The sequence below is a fragment of the Orycteropus afer genome, unplaced genomic scaffold (genome assembly GCF_000298275.1).
Source record: "Orycteropus afer afer isolate SDZICR_OR568_19922 unplaced genomic scaffold, OryAfe1.0 scaffold00285, whole genome shotgun sequence".
NCBI classification, from domain to species: Eukaryota; Metazoa; Chordata; class Mammalia; order Tubulidentata; family Orycteropodidae; genus Orycteropus; species Orycteropus afer.
Genome location: NW_006921872.1, coordinates 6,860 through 13,718, shown reverse-complemented (window position 1 = coordinate 13,718; position 6,859 = coordinate 6,860).

Here is a 6,859-nt window from a genome sequence, read left to right as displayed (position 1 = left end):
AAAATTATTTTAGATAGACAGTTGATTGCTGAGTTTCAAAACTCAAAACCAAAACAGAAACCTGAGGATGCAGAGGGTGGTCCAGCCCCACCCTGCGCCCCCGAGCCAGTTCCCTTCCTCCCCTTGTCCACTCCGTGGCTCCGGCCCGCTGCCCCCTTGCATCTAGCTCCAGAGTTTCCTGATCAATGAAAACAAGCATGCGGCTGGCTCCCTTTTCTTACCCAAGGGGCAGGCAGCCCCTGGTGTTGTGCAGCACCTTGGTTCACTTATTTCATTTTCAATTTAATGACAAGTCTTTCACATATGAAGCTGTTTGCTTCCACCCCCCTTTTCTTTTCACAAGGGCAATAAATAGTCCATTGAGTGAATGATCCGTTATTCACAGATCATGTTCGAAACTGGCAGCAATTTTGCAAAGAGAAAGCTGTGCATCTTTGGGCCCCACAGGAGCACAGAGTCCCCACAGTGAGGCTGGTAGGTGAAAGTGACTTCCTAACTGGACAGAAGAGAACCATAGTGTTTCCATGGTTGTCAGTCTTTACTGAAGCAAAACCCAACCCAACCCACTGACGGAGAGTTGTTTTCAACTCATAGCACCCCTATAGGACAAAGAAGAACGGCTCCATAGGGTTTTCAAGGTTATCTTCTTTAGGGAAGCTGAATGCCTCATCTTTCTCCCACAGAAAGCTTGTGGGTTCAAACTACTGACAATTTGTGTGCAGGTCACACATCCGGCTCACGCCACAGCCACACACAGGATTGGAGGCAATGTGAACACTGCCGTCTGCTGGCCGATGTTAGTTAGAATAAGGGATTTGGGAAACGATTCTTGTGGAATCTAGCAAAAGTGCACATTAACAGTTTTTTGACCCAGCACATAACAACAACAACAATTCCACTGGGAGTTTTTTTTTTTTTTTTTTTTTTAGGATTTGGGTGAAGAGTTACAGAGTAAATTCACTTTTCATACAGCAGTTCACATATACTTTGTCTCATGTCATTGACCAAAATTTACAATGCAGCAGCTCCCCTCCCACTTCCTCCCCATAGTTACCTCCTCCCAGTGTCCATCCCTTCATACTCTTCGAGAGGCCCATTGTCTGCCAACCCTGTATATGATCTTGGATACACTCTCCATTTAGACATACATAATTGTTTAGCTTGTTCACCCATCTATCCGTCCCTATACCCATGTTTGCTTTCATTGACAACTCAGTATTGTATTTACAAAGGGGTTCATATTTGTTGTTTGTACTGCCCATGTAACTCTCTCTGTCTTTCTCATCCTCAATGCTGCCATATTGGTCACTCACATTTGGTACATTGCCCTTCTCTTCACCCAAATCAATATTTATCTCTATCTATCTAACAGCATTCCCTCCCCTTCCCTCCCACCCCTGGTAACCAACAAAGAAAATGTCCTCCAATATATAAACCTTTCCTTAACTTTCACAATAACGGACTAATACAATATTTGTCCTTTTGTGACTGACTTATTTCGCTCAGCATAATGTCCTCCAAGTTCATCCACGTTATGCGGTGTTTTGCAGATTCTACATTATTCTTTAGTGTTGCATAGTATTCCATTGTGTGAATGTACCAAAGTTTGGTTATCCATTCCTCAGTTGTTCCACCGGGAGTTTTATAGCAAAAGAAAGGCATATATGGGTTTACACCAAAAGGCAAATAGAGAACAGGCATGTGAGGTCCCCAAACTGGAAGCCATCTAAATGCCCTTCGGCAGCCGAGTGGTAATTGTGGTATAAATAGTGCGGCGGAGGGCTACAGGCGAAGAGAAGGTGAAGTCTGTCTGGAAGAAGCCATGCTGATTCATCACAAGAACAAAGTTCTCACAAAGAACAGATGCATGTGCAGAGGCTATGGGTTTCTGCTTTGGGAACGGTACAAACACAGGCAGAGTCACCTGGTACTGTTGGATGCTATGTTGTTGTTGTTATGTGCCTTCGAGTGAAACCCGACTCATAGCGACCCCTCCTTGGGTTTCTGAGGCAGTATCACTACGGAAGTAAGATGCTATAGAGGGCTACCAATGCCAGCGACCCTATAGGATAAAGTAGAACTGCCCCACAGGGTAACCTTGATGGAAGCAGACTGCCACATCTTTCTCCTGCAGAGCAGCTGATGAGTGTTAACTGCAGACCTTTCTGTTAGCAGCCAGGGCTTAACCACGTGCAACAAGGACTCCTCCTCTCCCAGGGCAAATCTAAAAAACCTATTGCCACTGAGTCGATTCTGACTCATTGTGGCAGTAGAGGACAGAATAGAACTGCCCTGGGAGCAGTCCTATGGTGGTCAATCTTTACTGAAGCAAAGCTCAAACCAAACCCACTGACGGAGAGTCAATTTCAACTCACAGCACCCCTATAGGACAGAGAAGAACTGCCCCACAGGGTTTCCAAGGCTGTCATCTTTATGGAAGCGGAATGCCTCATCTTTCCCCCACAGAAAGCTTGTGGGTTCTAACTGCTGACAATTTGGTTTCCAACTGAGTGCTTAACTACTGTGCCACAAGGGCTCTTTCCCTCCCAGGGTAAGGGCACCCTAATTCCTGCTTCCTCCCTTAAAGGGAAACCCAGATTCCTTAACATCGGAGGCCTTCATAGGCTTTCCTGTGCAGGCCAATTTGGCGTTCTCTGTGCCAGTCACTCACACCTTAGTCAGAACTGCTTGCCTTGTGTGACTTTGTAACTGTGTCATTCCTAGAGGATCTATAGAGGGTGGTCTTTTCCGAGGTGGATGCCTCAGAGAACCAGGAGTGATAACTGAGTGTCACAGTCAGAGCTTCAACAGGCAGCATTCCTTCCTGTGGGAAGGGGGTTGTGTGGGCAGGGTGTCAGACATGGGCCCCTTATTCCTATACTCTGCTGGTGAACTCATTTGCAAACCTCAGGAGCACTCACAAAGAAGGTTCTGGAGTCTTGCCTGATAAGGCCAGGGGTTGCTGGCCTGAACAGCAGGGGTCCCAGAGGCATGAGACACAGGGTGGGCACCAACACTGTAGGCCTTGGTGGAGGTGGAAGAGGGGAAGGGTTTGGGCTGTTGGAGGTGGGAAATAAGGCCTTAGGTTAGAGGTAGGCCACCCTGTGGGGGCTTAGTGCCTTTTCAAGTTTGGGACATCCTCGTCTCTCAGGGACTCACCAGGGAGTCAACATGAGTGATGTGGATTTGATTTATAATTTAAAAGAATTGGACATTCTCAAAAATGCAGAGTAGAGAAAGTGGTATGGGGAGCTGAGAGTCCTCAGCACTTAGCTCCCTTGAGGCTCAGCACTCTGTAAACCACTTCCTTACTCCCCACCCATTCTTTGGGGCTCTGTCGGAGTAGTGCAGAGAGATTGCAGTATCACCAGTAAGTACAAGAACAGGCACTCTACTGGGATGGCATTTTCAAACGCAGCTTCCTGGAATCAATGGTGGTTCCTTAGCCTGTTTGGGAGCTCTGGTGGCATAGTGCCTAAGAAGGTTTGCAGTTCAAACCCACCAGCCGCTTCTCGGAATGAAGGTTGGGCAATCTACTTCCGTAGAGATACTGCCTTGGAAACCTAAGGAGGGATCACTATGAGTCAACTGGACTCCATGTCAGTGAGTTTGGTTTTTTGCTTAGCCTGTTCAAATCCAGTTCATAGTCATGTTTTAGGACCATATTTTAACGACACACCAGTCCCATCTCAGAGATTTTCATGGAGTGAATCCGTGTGGATGGCAGGCAAGCATTGTCTTTGCAAACTTCTGGTGATTCTGCGGAACGCTGGAGCAAAGAACCACTTTCTAAGTGATGGAGATGCCAAAGATGTCCAGTTATGTTTCCTAGAGGAGATACCACTGAGCCCATGTTGGATGCAGCCATGTCTAAGAAAAAACAACAAATTAGCCACTGAAAACCCTGTGTAGCATATCTCTGCCCGGACATGGGCTTGCATGATTTGGAGTTGAGTCAGTGGGAACTGGTACATCCCTGGAAGAGAAGGATGCTCAGGGTGGAGTGATCCAGGCCCACAAGTGGCCAGTGCTGACACCCCAGGCAGCAGGCTTGAGCTTAGTCAGGCTTTGGTGGGTTGTAGCTGCCTCGAAAGTCTGCCTCTCCTCAAAGGCCAAGCCCTTTCCCCTCAGCTTGTGGGTAAGACCTCCAGATCCCCATTGATCCTACAGCACTGCTGATCAAAGGGGAGCCTGGGCAGAGGAGGAGCTGGGAGGGCAAGGAGGAAAGCCACTTATTTATCCTTGTGTGTCTCTATGTGCAGAAAAGGCCCCTTTGCCCGCATGGTGAACAGTCACCCTCCAGAACAGATGTGTTGGGCATTGGCAGCCCTGGCTGGGAGCATGTGCAGGAACCAGGGCGTTAGTGATTCCCTGAGGGTTCCATAAGCTGTGTTCACAATGATGACCTTCTACCTGCCAGCTGGCCACGGAGAACGGGGGAGGGAGGTTGTCTGCTGTCTTTGCCAAGATCTTCTGAAGACCTGAGCTGGTGTAGAAAGGGCAGGCCCACCCAGCCAGGACAGCCACCAGCACCAATGAGTGGCCTTAGCCATGAGCGCAGTCCCTGACAATGCTGATGCTGCTCCTGATCCTCGTGCTTGGTCTGACAGACCCCCTGTCCTTCCCCATGGAGTAGCAGGCCGTGAGCACAATCAGGGCAGATGCTAGACATGGGCGGTGGGCAGGGAGCAACTGAAACCCAGCGTGGGAGACTTGTGTCAGTCCCAGATAAGGTGACCATCATTTTGTGGTCAGGACTTAGATATGCTGTAGAGGACAGCCTGAGAGAGTACAAAACGCCCAGACAACTTGAGGTGTCAGGCCTTTGGGTATGGGGTGGGGGCTAAAAGAATCTTCTAGAATGGGGAAGGGATCCTGTGTCCTGGGCAGGGGTCTAGCAAGTGAGCCTGGTAGATTTGGAGATGAGAAGAGGGGAAAGGTGGCACGGTCTCTGAAATTTCAGGGACTTGTTGGCATAGTGCCTAAGGCATTTGACTGGTAACCAGATGGCTGGTGGTTCAAACCCACCAGTCACTCCTCAGAAGGAAGATTGGGTGATCTACTTCTGTAGAGATACTGCCTCAGAAACCCAAAGAGGGGTCACTGTGGTCGAAACCAACTCGATGGCAGTGAGTTTGGTTTTGGTTTTTGGTATATTAAGGCGACCAGAGCAAACAAGGAGATTGTGGGCAAGGAGCCCCAGAAGGTGTCCCCAGTGAGGGTGTTGGTCCTGAGCAGTGGGGGCATGGAGGCTTCCCTCATACACATGTGAGTGCCCCCCTACAATGCCCCTCTGTCTGCTATTCCCCTGCCCCTTGGTAAGCCAGCTGTGGGGCATGGCCTCACTGTTACTTCTCGAGCCAGTGCATTTGTGGGGGCAAAACTCAATACCCGCTCCCTCTGGAAAGGATGGAGACTGAAGAGGGTGGCCCAAGCTAGGGTGGAGATGGGACAAGGTGAAGGACCCCAGTCAGAGCGTGAGGTGGTGGGGTGGGCTCGGGCATCTCCAGATCAATGGTCGTCAGGACATGGCCAGCCCACCCACCATCTGTGTTCCAGGTACAACAGTCAGTGCCACCAAAGGAAGCCATGCTGGTAAAAACCGACACCCCGGCATATACAGTGCATGTGAGTGGGGCCTGCACAGGAGAGTGGGCTGTGGGTGGTGGCAGCCTGCTGGAAGCTTTGGGTTGTAATCACATAGGCAGCAGGGGGCAGTCACAGTACTCTGACTATTAGAGCCCCATGGTTGGAGTTCAGACTGGGCTGGTGCACCCGGGGATAGTGACATCTGCAAGTCATGGCAGTCAGAGGGTTGTCACAACATCTCGAGATGCCCCCCCAATGCCCTGCATGATGACCTGATGCTGTCCCCCCATGGAAAGGAGGCCCGACGCTGCCCTGGGATGATAACCTGAACAACTCTTTTCCTTTGGCCTCTGCAGGCGGGGACACGTCTCACCTGTACATACAGGACATACCTGTGAAGGCCCATAGCACCTTCTGTGAAGGAGACTTCAAAGGAGAAAGCTTCAGAAGAGCACAGCTCGTGGGTGAGTCCTGCCATCCTTCCACCCCAGCATGGCTCCCTTCTGGGCTGAGCTGTCCTCTGTGGAGTGCCCCCCATCCCCGTGCTGGGAGGTGGGCATATGTGCTCACTGGAGGCCTAGAGGCTTCTCCAAACTGAGGTCTCTCCCTGTGTTGCCTGGAGGCAGGAACCTGGCATGAATGCAAAAGTCGGACTGATTTCCTGGCTGACTGGTCAGGGGACATTTCATGACATGATCCTGTAGGGGGAGACACTACTAAGTTCATCTGTGGGCTGGGACAGAAATAAAACTGACATTTGGGACTTCTGACTTGGAGCATTGGGTCCCACAGTGTGTGGTATGCATGGATTCGCTTTACTTGCTGGGACATTTGTCAGCCCTACCTCACTGGGTGAGCCACCCTGTCAGCTTGGGGTGTCCACATTCTCCTGGCCTATCTCACAGAGGCCTTTCCTTAGAAGCCAAGGTAACAGCAACCCCAGTCTTTGAAACCTGGTGCTAGCTTTGTTCCATACAACCTAGTGGCACCAACCCCACCCTTTCAAACAAAAAGGAGTTCTGCCCCTGTGTTCCTTTCAGTAGTTCTAGTCTCTGCACTGCTCCAGGGTTCTAGCCACATGACCGATGGCCCATGACATAGACAGGAGAGATGCCAGAATGACAGGCAAAGGGGCAAGGGCCTCTACGACATGATGGCCTGGGTCCTGCAGTCACCATTCTGAGCACCTGGAACTAGAGCAAAAGCCAGAGTGGAGGAGGCTTGTAAAAACGGAGTTGCACAGGCATCTGACCTCCTGGAACTTCACAAG